The sequence below is a fragment of the Dryobates pubescens genome, chromosome 2 (genome assembly GCF_014839835.1).
Source record: "Dryobates pubescens isolate bDryPub1 chromosome 2, bDryPub1.pri, whole genome shotgun sequence".
Lineage (NCBI taxonomy): Eukaryota > Metazoa > Chordata > Aves > Piciformes > Picidae > Dryobates > Dryobates pubescens.
This window is the reverse complement of record NC_071613.1, coordinates 21,667,763-21,689,782: the sequence shown is the minus strand read 5'-3', so window position 1 is coordinate 21,689,782 and position 22,020 is coordinate 21,667,763. Positions and strand designations below refer to the sequence as shown.

At 42.8% G+C, this 22,020-nt stretch overlaps 1 protein-coding gene across 1 annotated transcript in view; it reads left to right on the top strand.

Annotated features, from left to right (window-relative positions):
* Positions 1-22,020, top strand: part of HECW2 (HECT, C2 and WW domain containing E3 ubiquitin protein ligase 2) — a 158,138-nt gene that overhangs the window by 31,178 nt on the left and 104,940 nt on the right. The gene's annotated exons all lie outside the window — the stretch shown is intronic.

The window sequence follows — 22,020 nt, the reverse complement described above, 5'->3', positions numbered from 1 at the left end:
ATCAAACAGAGGATGGAACATCAGCCCCTTACTTCTAGGTTTTTTCATAAAAGGGACTGGAGAAAAAAAGTTATTGGTTGATAAGAAACTGTTCTAAGAAAAGTGAGTTTCTCCTGATAAGTACATTGGTCTTTTTCAGAAGCAGCACTGTATTTGAAAACCATGCAGACAGAGTATTTAATTTAAAGAAATTTGGCATAGTTATAATCCTAGAGAGTCATTGCTGAAATAAACTTCAGTCTCTCTATTCAAGTGCTTACTGTGGTACTTCTTGTATGACAGATGACAGTTTTCCATGAGACAAGGAAGATTGGTAAAAGTAATGGCAGGCAGCAAGATCTATGCCTTTTTCCAAGTACATCTTGACAATCAAAGCATGCATGTTTGCTGCTGCTTTGCAGATGTGGGACTAGATCAGACAAAATCTGCAAAGATTTCTGGGGGGAAAAATACCAGGAAAACACAGAAAGTGGTAGCAAAAAGCTTAATCAAAAAGTGTAAACAAAGAGAGCTCTTTGTTCATGAGGTGCAGGAGAACTTCCCTCTCTTTCCTGTGTGTTTTAGGAAACAACTTCTGACATTTTAGCTGCTTTTACTGAACATTGGCCATGTTCTGCCGGTTGGCACACTCCCTTCTCTGAGCTGATTTTACCCCCTTGGAGAGCACATTGCCCTGTTGTATAATAACCAAAATAAGTTACTTGTGCACATTGCTTTTAAATGTCATACTTGGAATCTACTGAGTATTTTTTCCCCTCTTTTGTTTTCGTGCCCTACCATGTTTCCTTTGTTAGACAGTGAGTCACAATCTGTCTCATCCTATTAATAGCTTGTTAATTTTTAATTTAAACCTTCCCTTTTGTAAATGCACTGTGTTTACTAACTCACTGGGAGTACTGTGCTGCTCTACAATATATTCTGCATTTTATGGTGGTTTTATTGGTTTAATTCCTTGACTTCATACAGCTTGTATGGATTAACAAACAGCCTGTTAATGGAATCCTCTGTTTATTGGAGGCTGACAGCTTTCCTGTTTAAAACATGGCTCTGGGTGACTTTTCCTGGTAGCATGGCTTGTGCCTAGTGTATTGTCATTCAGTTTTTCAAATCTTAGCTCCTCTTAGTGTGTATTAAGGGTAAGGAATTAGTAACAAGATCAACACTGTGTACTCATATGACACTCATCAGTCTTTTCTCGTAAATATTTTGAGAGTGATTTGAAGTATTCCCATAGTTAATGGCAGTACAGGACTAACACCTCTCAGGTACCAATTAGAGAACCTGTCAAGGATGCTGTGAAGGAGAAGAGCTTCATACAGCAGTTCTCAGCTGTATTTGTTGGGAGGATTTAAACCCTTTTCTTTGTGTATTGCACTTGGAAAGGTGTTTCAGGGACAGTTAAGATGATATTGTCATATTCTGATAAGGAAGCAAATGGGGGAGGAAGAACCTCAAACTCAGAAATTCTGTCATAAAATATCTGCAACAGTCCTTTCTCTACTTTTCCTATTTATTTAACAAAATAACAGTAAGGCTAGAGATTTAGTCCTGGAATTCTCATTACTTAAGAATTCAGATTGCCTTTGAGCAGTTCTTGCCTCTTCACCACTGTTTTTCTCCCCCTGCTTCCTAGTGCAGGTCTTAACACCTGCCTGATAAGAATTCAAATTCCCTTGGGAAAATGTATCTTCTGTTCCTATGTAGGGTGGATATTAGATGTAAAATAGCTGTTGTACTCCCAGTATCTCATTACTTCTGTTTTCATCCTTAACAAAACTGATGGCATGTTATGAAATGCAGAGTGTCTGCACTGTTGTGACTGATTGGAAGTGGTAATGCTTTAAAACAAACCAAAAGCAAACCACAGGAAAAAAAATCCAGAGGGCAACTGTTTAATGCCCATGAGATAGCTAATGGTGTGAAGCTGAATACTCCACTGTCTGTCTATAAATAATAGAAGAGTTTAGTCATGTCTGAGCCATCACTATGGTTAAATAATGGGATCATTATGAGTTCTAGGTAAGGAGAAATGGCCATCTTGGCGATGTCCTTTATGCTGATTAAGAGGCTTAGTGGTGGTGCTACAGGAAATGATATCTTCAACTTGGACACTGAAAACATTCCCTATGTGAAATGTGTTTGCTCTGTGATTTAGAGGAGTGAGAACTTGACTTTATTAGAACTTTCTGTCCTGTCTTTACTGGAAAGACCTAGCATTTGCTGTATTGTGGGCTCTCCCCTGGTGCTGCATCAGCCTTTCCATCTGGTCCTTGCCCTGAGCCCTCTGATGTGGCAGAGAGTTAACTGCAGCAGGAACCGAGTTATTCTTTACCTGGTCAGCATGTTTGTGTGTGCGTGCTTTGGTTCATCCACTAAATATTGGGGGAAATGTCCTCTGGCCACAGTTTACAGCTGCAGGGATGATGTTTCAGTGGCCATGGAAAACATTAAATTGCATTTTGCTGGATGTCCCAGCAAATACAACCAGACAACGTGTTTCACAGAATCATGGAATGATTTAGGCTGGAAAAGACCTTTAAGATCATAGTCCAGCCATTAACCCAACGCTACCAAGTCCACTGCTAAACCTTGTCCCTCAGCAGCGCATTTACACTTCTTTTAAATCTCTCTTGGGATGATGACTCCACCACTTCCCTGGACAGCCCGTTCCAGTGCTTGACAACCCTTTGGGGGAAGAAATTGTTCCTAATGTGCCTTAATCCACAAAAGGTTCCTCAGTCTATATGTAGATTGTGAGACAGCCCTAAAGCCTGTGGTATTTGGAATTGCTTGGTTATTGCTCATTAAATTGGAGATGAGCCTGAATTAGACTTCATAGCGTTAAGAAGTCAGGGATTTTTTCAGGGATTGTTTTGATATGCTTAAGTCACTCTGTGGTTTTGACACACTGTGGCTTTCCATAATCTCCATGAGTTTCAGTGACCATGAGGCTTCCTGCATTCTCTGTGCACACAAGAGAACAAGTGGGACTGTTTGAGGAGTGCAATGAAAGTACTGCAGATTCTGGTTAGCTTTGAAAGGCCAATGACATGACAGGTAATGGGAACAATTTAATTCTCTGACCTGCTAGAAAGTTCCCTGATGGCTCCGTGGCCATATTTTCTGATCTTTTAATTACCTCCCTCTGCAAATTGCTCTGTCCAAGGGCTAGGTAGGCTATTAACTCTTCTTAAAGCCTATCAATTTGCTTTTGTGTAACCTCTGCTCCCTCTGCAGCTGCTGGTCATAGCTGATCTCTGGCTTCCCCTGCACCCCAGCACCGGCAATGCGCAGAGCTCTGAGAGTGCTGAGGACAATTCTAAGCTTTTGAGGTACATGGATGGGCACATGCAGGCTCTGGCGGCCGCTGGGTGTAGGTCAGGACCCAAGGAGTTAGCTGCATCACAGATATTCAGAACAAAGAGAGTAAGTTTGAACACCTAGCCTTTTGAGGTCATGCAATACTTGCGTTTCAAAACTGCTCATTGTTACTTGTGCCAAACCTTTGTCTGTCTTTACCGGGAGTAAGTATTGCCCAGGTTGCTTTGAAGGCTGGCTTATTACTGCAGGGTTTTTCCTATGCCACAGAAAGATGGATAGTATCATGTGGATATCTTAAATGGCAAAGGTGTGCTCTGGCACTCTTTATGTGTACCTTTACTAAGTCTTCTCCAGGAAGAAGGTTTGCTCCAGGAACTGTAGCTCTAAGGTAAGCTGTTAGGGGAGATGCACAATTGTAGTGAAGATCCACATCTATACTGGCAATCTCCTGAAGTACAGATTGAGTTTGCTAACCCAGGAATTTTGTTACTGTTTTTCTAGGAAACACCAAGCAAAGTAGTAGGTTTCAGACAGTTGTTTTTCATGGAAGAAAGCTGTTGTCATGAGTATGTGTGGTATCTACTCAGCATTGATCACGATGCAGAGATGTGGTGCTGAGGGACATAGTTCAGCCCCAGACTTGGTAGAGTTAGAGAATGTTTGGACTAGATGATCACAGAATCATAGAATGGTTTGGATTGGAAGGGACCTCCAAAGGTCATCTAGTACAACCCCCTTGCAGTCAGCAGGGACATTCTCCATTAGATCAGCTTGCTCAGAGCCTTGCTCAGCCTGACATTGAATATCACCAGGGATGAGGCCTCAACTACCTCCCTGGGCAACCTGTTGCAGTGTTCCACTGCCCTCATGGTGCAGAACTTTTCCCTAACATCCAATCTAAATCTGCTCTTCTCTAATTTCAAACCATTGCCCCTCATCCTATCACTTAAAGGACTTTTCCAACTAAAATGATTCCATGGCTTCTGGTCAGCTGCAGTGGGATGTACTTTTACCTCTTTGGCTGGTTGGATGCAACTCTGAAGCATTTTTTTTCTTTACTGATAAGAGATAATAGAAAGCAAGTGTGCTTGAGAATGTATGTTGTAATTGGAGCTCTTTTTGTTCTAGGCAAGGTGCAGCATGGGATAGAATGTCAGCAGCACTGGTGTATGTGTTCCTCTGTGGCCAAGGAGGAATGGATTTACAGTAATTATATTTGTGTTGGGGACTTCAAAAATAGCCTGCTTTGATTCCTATGGCCAGCACTGTGGAAACAGAATTTCCAGTGAATTGCTTCTGTTAATGACAAACTGGTGACTCAGTGTTAGGACACTTGGACTCAAAACTTTTGCCATGTCCAGCAGAGATATTAATTTGAAGTTAACTAATAGACTCTCAGTTATGTTAGTGCTGGAGGCTTTCAGCAGTCTGCTCTCCTAACTGCAGTTGGCACCCTTGACGTCTATTGGAAACTTGCAGGATGTTACGAAAGGCTTCCAGTGAAGCTCTTCTTGTGAATGAGTGATCTAATTCTTCAGTATCTATACATCTACAGCACTTCAGCAGCATTCCTGTGTTGTCCCCAGATGTGGTTGTGGCAGCCAGAATAGCTGATGGCTTCTTCTGGTGGATTTGTGACTTTCTAAACTGTTCAGCTTCTGACTTGTAGCAGCATGGTTCTAAATGGCAGGGGTTTTTCTTGTTGTATCACTTCTTCATCTAGTAACTGGGGTTCTTTTGCAGTCTCAGTTATCCTCCCTGAGTTTCGATGTTGGCAGCTGTAGGGTTTGTTTTTATTTTAATCAGAAGTCAGTGTATACATTACAGGGTGGGGTAGGATTGTGAGTGAAGCATGACAACATCCTCCACTTGTCTGGGCTGCTACCATTGTTTAGGAAACACAGCTTAAACTCGCTTCTCTGGAACCCAATGGGAGGGTGGTTGCCTTAATCTGACATACTTTATTATTGAGCTACTGTAATCACATCACAAGGAGAAAGAAAACAATTCAATGGTGATGAGATAGTCACAACATTTATTATGGAATCGAAAGCAAAGCAGGCTCAAACTACGTAGAAACCCACCAGCAGTGTTCACAGGAGACTTTGTTCACATGCCTTAAAATAATGACATTGTGTTTTTGGCAAAGTGTGGAGTCCAGTCAGCATGCAGGGCTTTGTTTCTGGTGATTTCTCTTGAATTCTGCTTAGTAATAACCTACAACAGAGGTTGGCTATGACAGTCTGGCACAAGTGGAAGCCTGACACAGAGGCAGGGGCATTACCTAACCAGAAAGCTGCATTGCATCTTACTTTTTCAGAAGGTCACCCTGTGAAGGTAACTTCCAAATGCAGGAAAATTCAGGGACATTTCCCTTACCTGGGAAAAAAAGAAACAAGCAATGAAGGCAGTGTTGTGTCATCCTGTCCCTTGCTTTCTTCATTGTTTTCTTTCATGTCATGGGGTTTTGATCAAGTTGTAGACAGCTTTTTCTCTCATAGGTTTGTTTCAAGGTTAAACAGAAGCATTTTCTCTTATTCTTCGGATGGTGAGAGGTAGTTTGTCCATGCAATATTGAACAATGATAAGTTGCTCCCTGCTCCACCATACAGTCCCAGTGTGAGTTGAGCATCTGGTTGCTAGCTGGTTTGGGTTTTTTTGTTGGGTGGGTTTTGGGTTTTTTTGGTTGGCTGTTTTTTGGGTTTTTTTTAGGGGAAGAGGCTGCTCTTTCTCCACATTCTTGTTCTTTCCTCAAAATACACACACACACAAAATTAACGTATAATGGAAATCTCACAGATGAGTGCGACAACCGTTTTGTCATGCCAAGTTCTGCCCAACATAGCAAAATGGCACCCAGAAAGGAAGGTCCTTCTTCCTCCTGGCACTGTGCTGCAGCTGTCAGAACCACTACCCAAATCAGCAGTCAAAGTCGCTCCCCCTGTAAAGGTCCCTGATTTTCACAAATATACCTAGCTGTAGCTTTTCCTGTTGATTTTTGTGGTGGGAGAAGCTATGAAATACTGCTTTGGATACCTTCCATCTCTTGAAAATGGGTAGCAAACTGCAGATATTCCCTTGAACCTCTGGCAGGTTGTCTTTCCTGCTGTTTTGGCTGCCCCTGAAAGATGGTGCCCCAGGGATAGGGGTAGGAGGAATTCTTGTGCTTGATATAATTATGCTAGTGATAAAATTTGGTGTTCAGAAGGTTCATGGGGACAAAGAGATGATCACTCTAGACTAAGTGGGATTTTTAAGGCTCAACTGTGTTGGAGGAAATTGGATGTTGTTGGATCATGCTGCAACAGCCTCCTTCCAGGGCACTTAGAAGGGCTTAAGGATGGTGGGAGGGATAGGAAAGAATCTTGTCCTGCCATTGTAGAGAAATCAAATCTAGAGAGACAAAGTAGTCTGAAAGAGTCCAGAAAAAAGAAAAATAGGTGGGCCTGATGTTGTATCCTGTGAAAAATCCTAAACTTTGGCATTAAAAAAAAACCAACCCAAACATCTAACACACCAATTCCTCCCTGACCCCCATGTCTCCCCAGCCCTGCTTCCTGGATAGTCAGGAGAGGGATAAAGGCACCAAAATAATCAAAGTTGTCAACCTTGTTGTTTGTTTGTTATTTTGATTCTGTATATTTCTACAACTGTGGTAAAAGATAGATTGTTGCTAAAACGTGCGAAAAAATCCCTGCCCCTGATCACTAGGACTATAATGTGTCAGAGGGAAAATAAACAGAAATCTCCTGTGTTTACTGTGCTGAAGCTGGAAGGGGGCAAGGAAAGTATGCTTTGCTCGTGGTACTTTTAGCTTCCAGAAAGTCATGTCAGTTCTACTCTGAATTGGAAGTTGTAGGTCTATGAAAAGCTCAAATTCTAAAAGAGTCTTCACAAAGACTGAGCCAGGGACACTGCAGTGAAAATCCCTATTGTGTTGTCCCACCTATACTACCAAAGCCCAGAAAACAGGATGAGAATGGTAATACGTGACACAAATATTTCTGTTTTGATAAACTGTTACTAAACCTGTGTATATATCCATAAAAAAAGGCTGAATGTTAGCTCTGCTGTAAGCTGATGGGATTTGGTTGGTTTTAATTAGGAATATACCTGACATGGACTCAACGAATTTTCTTAGTATACACTGACAAACAGAACATTCAAACCAGAATGTTTTTATAATCTAGATTTCAGAGCATCTTAGGATGACACTGGAAGAGCAATGTGCTCTGACTTCTTTGGGTTTGTTTTCTTTTGCCACTTAGCAGTTGGCAGCAGCTACCCCCATATGTGTGCTTTGATTTAAATTCACCAAGGTTGTTTTAAAAACACGAGCGCACGAACCAACATTTCTTGAAAAAAACAAAACAATAAAAGAATTCTCAACGTAAATAAGAGTAGGAAATGTAGGCCTCCAGATGAGATTGCCTTAGCCTCTGTTTATGTATCTGGTGGTGTGTGTGCTGGGGTGGCTTGGCTGTATTTATAAACACTGATTTCAATCGCCTTCCGTTTCCTGGTGCTGTCACACCTACGCCCTGGGGTGGATTTATATAGAATTGTGTTGACTTCCAGAGCACACAGCAGCCAGAATTAGAGCAGGCCTTACTGAAATCTTCTGGTCAGAACCTAACATGATGTGGGAAATGAATGTTTAAATCTAGACAGAATATTTAGGTTCGTTGTGTTTGGCATAATTTGAGACTACTTTCCTTGGTGGAATTCTAAAGGAACAAGGAGAATATTTGTAAAATTATCAGCTAGTTCCAAGCCCCTGCCATGCACAGGACACCTCCTACTAGAGCAGCTTGCTCAAGGCCACATCCAACCTGGTTTTCAACACCTCCAGGCTTGGAGCCTCCACAATTTCTCTGGGCAACCTGTTCCAGTGTCTCACCACCCTCATAGGAAAGAATTTCTTCCTAATGTCTCATCTAAATCCAGCTTCTTCCAGTTTGAAGGCATAATTCCTCATTCTCTCACTACATGCCTTTGTGAACATGCCCCTCCAGCTTTCCTGTAGCCCTTTCAAAAGCTGGAAGGCTGCAGTAAGGTCTCCCCAGAGCTGAACAGCCCCAACTCTCAGCCTGTCATCACAGGGGAGATCGTCCAGCCCCTGGATCATCTTCATGGCCTCCTCTGGACCTTCTCTAACAATTTCATGTCTCTCTTGTTTTGGGGACTCCAGAACTGGACATAGTACTCTAGGTGGGATCTCACCAGAGCAGAGGGGCAGAGTCCCCTCCCTCAACCTGCCACCCACACTGCTTTAGATGCAGCCCAGAATACAGATTTGATGCCGGAGTCTTTTAAATGGATTCATTCTAAACATACCCGTGAGGGATGCTGAGAGATGTGCCTGCTGATGAAAACCACAGTTTGCTGCAGATTCCTTCAAACCTTATGGCAGAGGGTAGAATCCCAGAGGCTTTTTTTGTGTGCAGTGATGAATTAGGGCCAATGACAACAGTGCAAAAATGTCCAGAGAGAGTCCTTTTAGCAATGGCCTATTTCTTCACGGGGCGAGGATGAATGAAAATTGTGCAGCCTGAAGAAATTCTGTGATGCACAACTCTATTTTTAGCTCTACTTATTAAAAACTCATGCATATTGAATAGGAAAAGTATTAATTTGTAATAGGCCTCGTCTCTATATAGCCCACTTGGTATTGTTGTCTTTTCCTTAATTGCTCATTTAGAGTCTGAAGGATTTCTGCTTCATTTAGTGCAGGACCCAAGGACAGCAGCACTTGCAGCAGCAATCCTGCAAGAGAGGGAATTGCAGTACGTGATCGCTGGACTAAGTAATGAATTGTGATGTGTACTCAGGAGGCGAGGCAGCATGGGTGGTGGTGGCTTGGAGATCTCCAGCTCCCTTGTGAGCTGCAACCTAGCTCAAATAATGTTCTCGTATTTTAATTTTATAATAGTGTGTTTTTATAAATGTTATGCTTTTAATAAATATTCTGTTTATATGATATGTATACTGTTTAGTAATTTATAATATTATATTTTATAATACTGTAATAATTTTCTCACAGAGCAGAGAGAGATGTGTATGGGGTGTGCATGCTGTATGGACTTACTGCAGGAGTGTCGTTTTCTTTTTTGTCACAGTGGAGTTCCTTAGGGTTCTTAACTATTTTTTCCTCTTCTCTGGAGTGTGGTTGCAGATATTAAACTGTTAAAAAGAGAAAGCTTTTTCCAGTCTTTTTCCCTTCTAGTTCTCTGTTTGAAATGTAGCATGTGTCCCTGTGTCCTTAGCCTCCTCCCTGAAGCAGACTGTTTCACAGAACAGTGGTCCTCACCTCTGACAGCTTCAGCAGCTTCACTGCAGCTGTTTAGCTTTAACCAGTTAGCGACTTTGTAAGGCATAGAATATATCTAAGTGCCCTGCTGACATTGTTGCTCCACCATAACAGGTAACTTAATGCAGGTATCTCCTGTTAATAAACTTTTTATACAAACTAATTAATCTGACTCACACAGTTGAGAAAGAACATTTGTTCAGAAGAGGGTAAGTAGAGAGAGAGCAGTCTGACTGCTTGGTCCTCAAATGATGAAGTGCTGTTTCTTGAATCACTTGGCTAAAATGTCGGCTTAAAACTATTGACGTGTTTTCAGAGAAACAGTGTAGCAGTTGATGCACAAGAATTCTGCCATAAAATGAAATTCTGAACTAAATTCTGTTTCTGGGGGGAGATCTAAAATAGGATCTGAAATTGCAATTTTCATTCCTTTTAGAACAAATTGTTTGATTTTAAAAATTTTGTATAGTGGCCTTTACTGGTTTGTAAAAGACAACCAGCAGAACTAATTTAGTTTAGAGCCAAAGTGTGTTGAGCATTAGAAGTTGTGTCTTGTCAGTGCAGAGGGTGGTACCAGCAATACTGTGGTGTACAGCCCTATTTACTGGCCACTTGGCTTCAGTGGAGCTGGACATCTCTGTATAATAGAAACAGAAAGTAAACAAACAGATAGTTTGGCATCTTATTCCAGGCTCTTTTATGCAGGTTATAAGGGAGCAGTTGAATAGAGTGCAGAGCAGGTTAAGTGTTCTGGGGGAGAGGTCTGTAGGGTGTGACATCTCTGGTTCCTGCAGACATTCCATTCATTGTTAGTTGATTGTCTGCAATAGGGACTTAATACACTGAAGGTGATCAGCACTGTGGCTTAGCATGCTACTTACTGTGGTAATGCTGTAAGGGATGCAGAAGTATGAGTATGGGGCATAGTTTTATCTTCTAGCTACAAGTTCCTACGTGTTCAATTCTGTTTTCATAACACTTCCAAAGAAGCTGATGAAAGAAACTCCTAGTGGATCTCAGAATGCTGTTAGGCAAAATAAGATAATATTGAACTGTTTCTGCTATTGGCACCTCCTCCTTAAGGACATACCTTGCGCTGTCAGCAAGCAGAAGGCATTGCCTTTGAGCTGACCTAGCAGTAGTTCTACTACTCCTGCCAGTTTCAGGGAGACCTTTGGGAGCTGACTGCTTTACTGTATTGTCAGGCAGGTAACTCTGTTAAACTGTAGGCAAGTAGGAATGTTCTGCTGTTCGGTTTCAGCCAAAAAGTCTCCTCAGATCTTTATGGAAATGCAGGCTCTCTTGGGGGAAGGTTGGAACTGGCCAAATGTTCCCAACTGACCTGCCAGGAGAGGGAGAGGGGCAGGACAGTGGAAATTTGGTAGTTTAATATAATACTAATTGCAGTTCAATAGAATACTAATGGCAGTTAAAGGCACTCTAGCAAAATGTGTCAGTTTTCAAAAAGCAATTATTTTGTGTCTTTCTGGTCTACTGATTGTAACTAGAGTTTATTTGTAAACTGGGTTACAAAGCTCTGGGTTGATTTTGGTTTTAATTTGACACTTTCCTTTAAGAAGACCAAGTAAGTCACTTTTAGACATGTTGCTGTGCCACTTTCCATCATCTTTGGAAGATCACAGAGAACAGGAGAGGTGCCTGAGGACTGGAAAAAGCCAATGCTACTCCAGTCTACTCAGTCCTGATTTGACCACATCTGGAATACTGTGTCCAGCTGTGGGCTCCCCAGTTCAGGAGGGACAGAGAACTACTGGAGAGAGTCCAACGAAGGCTATGAGAATGATTAAGGGACTGGAGTATCTCTCTTATGAAGAAAGGATGAGAGGCCTGTTGCTGTTTAGTCTGGAGAAGGGAAGGCTGAGGGGGGACATTATCAATGTTTACAAATGCTTTAAGGGCTGGGTGTCAAGAAGATCGGACCAGTCTCTTTTCATTCATGCCCAGTGACAGGACAAGGCACAGTGGATACAATCTAGAACACAAGAAGTTCTGCCTCAACATGAGGAGAAACATCTTTGCCGTGAGGGTGCTGGAGCCCTGGAGCAGGCTGCCTAGAGGGGTTGCGGAGTCTCCTCCTCTGGAGAGATTTACAACCCACCTGGACATGTTCCTGCATGAGATGCCCTGGGTGAACCTGCTTTGGCAGGGGGGCTGGACTCAATCTCCAGTCTTCCAAGCTCATCCATCCCCACTTCCCAGTCCATTTTACCAGGCCAGAACTTATTAAAAATGGGGAATTGAGGAAATGGCTTATCTTTGGGGCAGTGGGCACTTTCTTTTATGCTGCTTTTAGTCCAATACCATGTTTCAGCTGCAGAATTCTTGGGTTTGAGGTTGGTGAATATATATTTAACGTAAAAAAATGCTTTCTCCACCCCTCCAAGTAATATCCTTTTTGTGACATAATGTGATGAATTGGTGTGCTGCTCTGAGAGGAGCAGGGAATTCCTGTTTCCTGATAACATGGGAATCTCTCAGCACGAGAGATGTACCTGTTCTGTGCTGGTTTGATGCCACTTCAGTGAGGGAAATCAATTTTACATGGTATAAAACAGCTTGTACAGACTTGATAATGGGAATGATTGTATTGGATTTGGACTTGGATAGAGGAACGATGAACTTCTGTTCTGATTTGTTGTATTTTCCAGGGATTTCTGTCTGTAGAGATTGGACTTCCAGTGCAGAATTGAATAAAAAATAAATTCTATAATTGCTTCTTGTATAATATATATTCTAGCTTTCAGTGACTGCCAAATCAATCCAGCAGCCATACTCTGTGCAGTATTGCTGAAATACAGCTGTCGTTTATGGATGTGACACTGGATAGTACCAGCAGTGGTACAGGTTGCAGTGACTTGGAATGAAACTGCAGAGCTACTCCAGTACTAAGTAGTTGTCCTACTACTTCTGTCCAGTGCATTCTATTGGAAATTACTTTTTGAATGGTGGCTTCTTTGGCCTGGCAGTTCCCCTTTCTTTCTGTCAAAGGAACACATCTTTTCATTGCTGTTTGTCAGGCTGTTTGACATTGTGCTCTTTCCCATGGTTTATTTACTTCCCTGGACAGACAAATGCTAAATTCTGTAGATGTTCCGTATTTTGATTGTTACTGTCCTGTGTTGTGAGGAAACCTTGGGAGAGGATGTTGGAGTTGAGGAACTCTGAGCTGGTGCTGCTGATGTTCTGGTAGCCCTTAGGCCAGAAGGGATACCCATTTTTCTGGCTGCCAGCATGTTCTCTCAGGCTGTCACATAGGTAAGCACTGAGGATATGCTCACAATTCATTGTGGCTTATTGCAATTTATTCACCAAATGATTGCATTCACGTTATCCCATCCTGTGACAGAGTAGCTTCTTGCAGAGGCTGGCCTCTGTATTTCTGGTACAGACATTTAAAGGAGGTTATATTTTAGATGGACTCTGTGACCTGACATCAAGAGGCTAAACTGGGAGCAACTGCATCAGTCCTTCAAGGGAAATTCTTCAGGACAAGCAATCAACAGCAACTAGCAGCAGATAGATCAGTGTCATGGAGACTGAAACTCAAACCTCTGGCAGCAGGGATTCTTGATTTGAAAGTTTCTATGAAGAGTGCATGGTAAATTATCCAGGGCCATAGTGATACACTGGGTGTAATGGCTATGTGGCTGTACCTCTGTCAACTCAGCTCTTTGAGGGGTGCTGCTATTCCTGAAATAGATGAACTTGGTTGAAGCACTTGCTGCTGCAGGAGGAGGTTAAGGGGCTGTGTAGCACATGCAGAGCATAGCCTCTTGGCTATGAAGTGGCACTTAAATTTCCAGTCAGATTTGGTTTTCTCATGTGAGTAGTGCAGAGGATGAGTGTATCTGGTATATTTCACTTGAATTTATGAGCAGTTCCTACATTACTGCATCTGGTGAAAGAAAGGCATGAGTGTTAGCCAACAGACATTCTCCTGTATATCTGCAGAGCACTACTAAAATTCATCTGCAAGCCAGGCAGATCTCACAGCCTGGCAGCTGGGGCAGAAAAGATTCTCTGAACCCTCTGCAATCTCTTCAGTGACAATTCAGACAGGTTATCCAACCTTTTGGTGTTGAACACTATAGTTCACCTGTCTGAGTTAGCCTAAACTGTTTCAGGGCTTGCTTATTCCACCTGGAAGTCAGCTGGAGCACCTCACCTGTAAAGACAGAATGGGAAGACTCCAGGGAGATCTTAGAGCTAGTATTTGAAGGGGGCTACAGGACAACCTCCAGCTGTCCTAGAGGTATGTAATGACAAGGTGATAGGTAATGGCTTCAAACTGGAAGAAGATGGATTGGGATTAAACATTAGGAAGAAATTCTTCCCCATAAGGGTGGTGAGGCAAAGGAACAGATTGCCTACAGAAGCTGGGGGCCTCCAAGCCTGGAAGTGTTGAAACCAGGTTGGATGAGGCCATGAACAAGAAAGTCTAGTAGGGGGTATCCCTGCCCAAGGCAAGGGTTAAAACTCTCTGGTCTTTAAGGTCCCTTCCAATGCAAACCATTCTGTGATGATCTTAGCTGTGGGGATAGCAGTGCAGGGACATGGGACATTTGTCTACACTGTACAGTTGTAGGCATGCCAAGCTGTACATGTGTGCCATCTGTACTCTAGTTTCTGGGTACATATTTATGACTTTCTGCTCTTCTGACCAGTGGCCAGATCACCTGTGTACTGGCTAGCTCCATGCTGAAACTTTTGCATAAGAATTAGTCTGATAACTTGTGTGCACCAGGGCAGGTTTAGGCTGGAGGTTAGGAAGAAGTTCTTCATAGAAAGAGTGATTGGCCATTGGAATGGACTGCCCAGGGAGGTGGTGGAGTCACCATCACTGGAGGTGTTTAGGAAGAGACTTGATGGGGTGCTTGGTGCCATGGTTTAGTTGATTAGATAGTGGTGGATGATAGGTTGGACACAATGATCTCAAAGGCCTCTTCCAACCTGGTCTGGTCTGGTCTGGTCTGGTCTGGTCTATTCTATTCTATTCTATTCTATTCTATTCTATTCTATTCTATTCTATTCTATTCTATTCTATTCTACTGAAAGCACGGTGGTGCTTGACGGGCTGCATGGCACAGGGTGTAGACCTGTCAAAAATAGGCAGGATCCTTCAAACTGTTGATCTTCATAATAGGCTTGAGCAGTAACTTCTGCCTGATGTAAAGAACTCACAGTTAGTGGGATGGAAGCTGTGAGCCTTCCTCAAGTGGCTCAGGTAATAGGAGAATGGTGTTTGTTTGGTCAAAGTGTGCCGGACTGACTTTACAAATGAGCTGTACAACAATGCAGTGAGAAGGGCTGAAGTAGATGTTCTGTTGCACTCTAAATTAACTGAGCTACTATCTGGTCACATAATATGCTGCCTGGGCTGTTTTAGAAGTACACGTATTTATCATGAACTATATGCTTTGTCCCCTAGGGAAGATTTTCAGCCAGTCTGAGTTACATGGTAGTTTTGTAATCTGAGATGATGTTCAGCATCTGAGCTGAGTCACCAGATTTAGTCCAAAGGAGACCAGGGTATGCACATGTGCTTCTCCCTTACCTTTCTTCACTCCCTCTCTCCTGATGTGGCAGCATCCCTTGGGAAATTTCAGCACAGTAATTTTTAGCTTTACCTTAAAACATCTAAACACAGTTTCCAGAAGTAAATTCCAGTGGTTGTTCTTTCACAGTATCACAGTATCACCAAGGTTGGAAGAGACCTCAAAGGTTGGTCTCTTCTCCCAGGCAACCAGTGACAGAATAAGAGGACACAGTCTCAAGCTGTGCCAGGGGAGGTTTAGGCTGGATGTTAGGAAGCAATTCTTCACAGAAAAGAGTGATTTGCCATTGGAATGTGCTGCCCAGGGAGGTGGTGGAGTCACCATCACTGGAGGTATTTTAAGAAGAGACTGGTTGGGGTGCTTGGTGCCATGGTTTAGTTGATTAGATAGTGTTGGGTAGTAGGTTGGACTCGATCTCAAAGGTCTTTTCCAACCTGGTTAATTGTATTCTATTGTATTCTATCATCAAATCCAACCTGTCACCACAGACCTCATGACTAAACCATGGCACCAAGTGCTCACCACAGACCTCATGACTAAACCATGGCACCAAGTGCCACGTCCAATCCCCTCTTGAACACCTCCAGAGATGGTGACTCCACCACCTCCCTGGGCAGCCCATTCCAATGATGAATGACTCTCTCAGTGCAGAATTTTCTCCTCACTTCGAGCCTAAACTTCCCCTGGTGCAGCTTGAGACTGTATCCTCTTGTTCTGGTGCTGGTTGCTAGAGAGAAGAGACCAACCCCTTCCTGGCTACAACCACCCTTCAGGTAGTTGTAGAGGGCAATGAGGTATCCCCTGAGCCTCCTCTTCTCCAGGCTAAGGAATCCCAGCTCCCTCAGCCTCTCCTCACAGGGCTTGTGCTCAAGGCCTCTCACCAGCCTCGTTGCCCTTCTCTGGACACGTTCAAGTGTCTCAATGTCCTTCTTAAACTGAGGGACCCAGAACTGGACACAGTACTCAAGGAGTATTCTTAGCTGTGAGCTCAAAGATTAATTAGCAGACAGAGGTCAAGGCATTCTCAGTAATTTTTTTGTGTGTGTTTGTTGTTTTGCCAGTGGTTTGGGATTGTTTCAACTTCTTCACAGATCACAGAATCATAGAACTCATTGGGTTTCAAAAGTCATCTTGTCCAGCCCCCATGCAGTCAGCAGGAACACCTCCAACTAGAACAGGTTGCCCAGGGCCACAGCAAGTTTGACCTTGATTGTCTTCAGGGTTGGAGCCTCCACCACATCCTTGGGAAACCTGTTCCAGTGTCTCACCACTCTCTGAAGAACTTCCTTCAGAAGTCCAACCCAAATCTGCCCTGGTCTGTTTGGAAACCATTGCTCCTTGTCCTATGAGTACAAATCCTTCTAAGCTGTCCTTCTCTAGCCTCCCTATGTCCCCCTTCAGGTACTGGAAGGCTGCTGTAAGATCTCACCAGAGCCTTCTCCTCTCCAGGCTGAACAGCCTGAATTCTTTCAGCCTGTCCTCATAGGAGAGGTGGTTCAGTCTCTGTTAGTCTTTGTGGCCTCCTCTGGACCTGTGCCAGTAGGTCCATGTCGCTCTTGTGTTTGGGACTCCTGAGCCCCAGGTGAGTCCTCACCAGAGCAGAGGAACAGAATCACTTCTCCATCTGCTGGCCATGCTTCTTCTGTTGCAACCCAGTATGCCTCTGGCCTTCTGAGCTGCAAGTGGTGTAGAGAGGGAGTGATTTTGGTGCACTGAATTGATTTTTGGATAAGCTTCTGACTCTTTCCTGAGGAGGCCAGCTACCTAGCACAGCTGCCTGCCCAGGCTAGGCACTCCTGTGAGATGGTCGTAATGCAGAAGTTTTAAATCTTCTCCTACAAGAAATGTTTCAAAGTGCTGTGTATTTCAAGATGCATTCATTTTCCCTGGTTAAAAAAGAAGTTTGCTTAAGCAGTCCTGCCTGTTCAGGTTCATTTCTGAAGCCAGCAAGTTCATTAAATTCTTTCATCAGCACTGCTTCAAGCTAAGCTGCTTCTAAGAGTATCCAGTAATTATCCTATTATGAAAGTCTGGGAGGGCTTTGCTGGAGGAGAAAGTAAGTGAATCTGCAGAAGGATGAAGTGTTTCTGAACTTAAGTTGTCTCTTTGTACTGCTGCATGGAAGAATTTCTATTTCAAGACAGTTACTGTCTGATAACTTATAGTTGAATTACAGTATATATGAATTTTACTCCACTGGAAAAAAAAAATAAAATAACATTTAAATCTTTAAACTGTGTCTCAGTCAGTTATGATGGTCGACTCCTGTCACTTTTGATATCTTTTCAAGAGTACCCCAAGTGAAAGAAATAGCCAGACCTGGCTGTTCAAGGAAAAGCAGTGAATACAAATCTACTATCAAATGTCAAGCTTTCAAGTGGAAGACATCTCTTTCACTTTTAGTTCAATCACAGATTCTCTGGATTCAGAATGCTCTCTTTTTTTCTTTTCTTTTCTTATTCCCCCCCCCCAAGATAACCATGGCTGGATGCATTTGTATCACTTACCTGCATAATTAACTATTTAAAACAGGCAGACCTAAGGAGCATGCAGGCATTTTATGAAGCAATATTGAACAACTGTGATTGTCTTTTAGCTGAAGCATCTCATCAGTTTCCTGCCTGATGTCAGTGCTCAGAGCTGTGCAGTTATGTAGTACAAAGGTGGTTTTATTGCTGAAAAGCTGTACTGGAAAAGTGTTACATTTCCACTACATGATACACACAGATGAATTTCCATACTAAATAATCCTCAAGCCTTAGGGTATAACTATGGGCATGTAAGTAAAGAGGCCTTATTACCCTCTACTTGGTTAACAGTGGAAAAAAATTGAGATCCTAAATAGCTGGTTTTTCTTGGCACTTGGATAACTGTGACAGCTTCTACGTTTATCTGGGTGTCTGAATAGGAAGCATCCAGATGTGTTAGCTTAAGATCAATCTGTTAAAATGTTAGAAAAGAGAGAAAAATCCTAGTAGTCAGATAGTGAAATACCTTCAGAGAGAAATTCCTTCATGTGAATCACAGGAAACTTGGTGAGTGGAAATTCTTGGGAATACTCCAAGAGGAATAGCAAGAAACGGGTGATGTCTGCGCCAAAAAAGGAAGCTTCTCCCCTGTTTCTTTCTGCATAGAAAGCTGTGCTTTGTGGCAGCTTTATCTGATTTTAGTATTTATTTCCTTTTTCTAACAGACCAAATATGTGTCTCCAAACAGTCACAGAAATCCTAGAAGACAGCTCTGGAAGGAAATTTAAAGAGCTGTCGAGTTCATCTCTGACCTTGCTGAGTAGCTGGTTAGTTTTACTAGGAGAGGCTGCTCTGTCCTGGCAGAGGTACACAGCAGCTCTAAAGGAGATGGAAAGCTCTTCAGTACTGAGAGCAGGGTAAGTGCAGGCTGGTTAAACACACGAGTTAACCGTCTCAAAGGAGGTTGGAACCAGGTAGGGGTTTGTCTCTCCTGCCTAGTAACAAGTGATAGGATGAGAAGAAACAGCCTCATGTTGCACTGGGGGAGGTTTATGTTGGCCATGAGGAACAATTTCTTCCCCCAAAAGGGCTGTGAAGTCCTGACCCAGGCTGCCCAAGGCAGTGCGGGAGTCCCCTTCCCTGGAGAGGTTTTAAAATGTGTAGATGTGGTGCTGACGGAGACAGCTTAGTGGTGGACTTTGCAGTGTTAGGTTTATGGTTGGACTCAATGATCTTGAAGGCCTTTTCCAAATGAAATGGTGGAACTTTTTCCCAGTTTTGGTTCCTCTATGATAAGTAAGTGAGGCATGTATGTCAATAGAAGTAATCCTGAGCTTGCACCATGTAGGTGAGGGGGGAATTTCTGTCTAAGCTTTTCTAATCATTGAAGAAAACGCTGTGAAACTGATAAGCAGCTTTGATACAGGTTTCACTTGTCAACTGAAGTTAGTACCTGACCTGATGATCTCCCAAATGCCCACATTTCCCCTCTGGTTTTGATTCTGTTTCCACATTTCAGATTGCCCCCACTAAACAATATTCTTTGCCAGCTTGGCCTGATAGGTAGTGAAATCACTGCTCTGATCACATCCAGTCTGATTAGCCGAAGCTTTGTTGAAAGGCAGGTCCCCACAGCTAACCATGGGCACTCCCTTTTCGAGGTGCAAATGCTGTTTCAGTGGCACTCTGCAGGAGTGGGAGGTGGAAGGATGATCCTAATTTTCAGTCTATGGTGGGAAGTACATTTTAGTGTACTGTTAATTATGTTATTACAGACAGACACCAGGAGTAGTTGTTAACCAGATGTCAGGTAAGCAATTTCTCTTGTAGGCAGGGAGGGATTGTGCAAGGTTTTCATTCTATCTTCAGACTGCAAATCATTACAGTAATGGCTCTTTCCCTTACAGTTTGAGTTTCATGGCAATCAACTTTTCCCCTTTTGCAAAATGAGTGTTTCTGCAAATCTGCTTGATGAACCTCCTAGCTGACTCCCAGCTGACTGGGAGATGTACATAGCAGAGCACCGTTTGACACTAGAGCCCCTTCACAACCTATTTCACTGGATTTAGAAAATACTCTAAAAGCTTACAAGTCCTGAATGGCTTTTTCTCCATAATAGGAGCTTTTTGCATGTGAGTTAATGTCTTTGTTACAAATTGATCTCAGTTGCCTTCAAGTTCTGTAATTTGTTGGGATCATTGTTTAAATCATGACTTCAAGGCATTTAGGTGTATGAGTGGGATCAGACCAGTTACCCAGCACATAGATTTGTGCTTTGGTTTTCTTCAGAGACCGCCAAGATGGCTGTGATTCACAAGAGCAGTACAGTTCAGGCTTACGAAAATGGGCTATTGCAAAGGAGTTAATGTTTTCTTTCAAGCTGTTCTCATATCTAACACCAGGATAGTCCTAGCCAGTACAAGTTAGTTCTCCTGTGTCCTTAAACATGGATGAGTTTGTCCATCTGCCTTGTATAAATTTTCAATATGTTCCAACAAATGCCAGTGCTGCCCCGGGTACCAAGCACTGCTCTGCAGCAGCAGGAAATCTTTTCATCCCTCCTATTAGAACTTGGATTTAATTTGTAATCCTCCTGCTTGACCCTTATTTTGCAGTGATTTTACTGCCATATACAACAGTTAAGTGACATAAATCCCTAGTTGTGGTACAGAAGAGAATTAACTCAATATAATGGTGTTGGCCTGTTAATGAATCCAGCCCCAGCTCCTGGTGCTGAGAGCAGTGGCACCCAGGCAGGTGTGTGCTGGCTGCAGAGGACAGTCTGTGGTGCAGATCTGGACTTGTCCTGACTAGGGATACAACACTTTCACTGTGACATTAAACACTTCACTTATAGTGCATGCTGGTGCCCAGATCACAGAGGTAAAAGTGAGGACAGGAAGGAAAAAAAGAGTGGGATTGCAGAGCCTGGCTGAGCACTGAGTGTTTCACTGGCTTGTAGGGAAGTTGGTGGCTATTTCTAACATACCCTTTTGGTCTCGAAGTCAGCCAGGACTCCCAGATCCAGTGAGTACTACTCCATGCAGAGATACAAGATACTAACCTCCGTGGATTTAATTTCAGAAAGACCTTTATACCAAAGTTTCCTTTTTATCATTGATACCAGTGTCAGAGTGCATGGGAGCATGACAGAGGAGGAGTTAGTGAATGCTGCTGACATCCAGCAACAAAAATAAACCGTTTTCTGTATGCAACCAAAACATTGCCTGTGTCAGGTATTTGGTGAACTGAATGTGCTGATCTCTGTGCTACCTCTGTGTATATGGAATTAAAGAACTTCATTTTTGTTTCTTTCCTTTTCTGCAATATTTGGTGCAGTATGTGATGAATTGTGTACAACCAGTTGAGATGAACTTTATTACTCTCCTTTGTTAATTCTTAATGCTTAAAAATATCTCAAATTTAAGCAAAGTTAATGTGATACATTGGAAGAGAAACAGTATCACAGTATAACTAAGGTTGGAAGAGACCCCAAGGATCATCAAGTCCAACCTGTCTCCACAGACCTCATGACTAGACCATGGCACCAAGTGCCATGTCCAATCTCCTCTTGAACATCTCCAGGGACGGTGACTCCACCACCTCCCTGGGCAACCCATTCCAATGATGAACTTTCTCCTCACTTCTAGTCTAAACCTCCCCTGGTGCAGCTTGAGACTGTGTCCTCTTGTTCTAGTGCTGGTTGCCTGGGAGAAGAGACCAACCCCCTCCTGGCTACAATCACCTTTCAGGTAGTTGTAGAGGGCAATGAGGTCATCCCTGATCCTTCTCTTCTCATTGCTGGGGAAACAAACAAACATTGCTGGGGAAAACAGAACAAAACAAAAGCATGCATTGAAATGCTACTGAAGACTGAGGATGAGTGATAGTAAATTGAAGTGAAGAGGCAGTTCTTGGAGATTCATCGTGTTAGGAAAGAGCACTGAATAGGAAATGAAAACCTGCAAAATAAGAAAATGCCCTTTTTATAATATAAGGAAACCCACAGGTTTTTATTGCTCACAGTCTTGAGATCTTGAAGTTCTTAATAATGAAATTATCTTTTGACCTGTAGAGGCAGAGGTTTCTATTCCATAAACCAATTGTCAGACATTTGATTGATAGTGGTCGTGTACTGTAGGTCTTCTTATGATTATAATACTATGGAAATGGCCAATCAATCCAATTAGCTTATGTCTGACAGTGCTTGGGTTATTTGGAGAGGACAAATGCTTTTGTGTCTGATAGCTGAAGGCTATGACACTGGGAAGAAAGCCCAAGAATAATGCACAGGTACCTCAGTCTGGTTTAGGCTTCTATGGGAATGTGTTTGCACTAAGGCCTC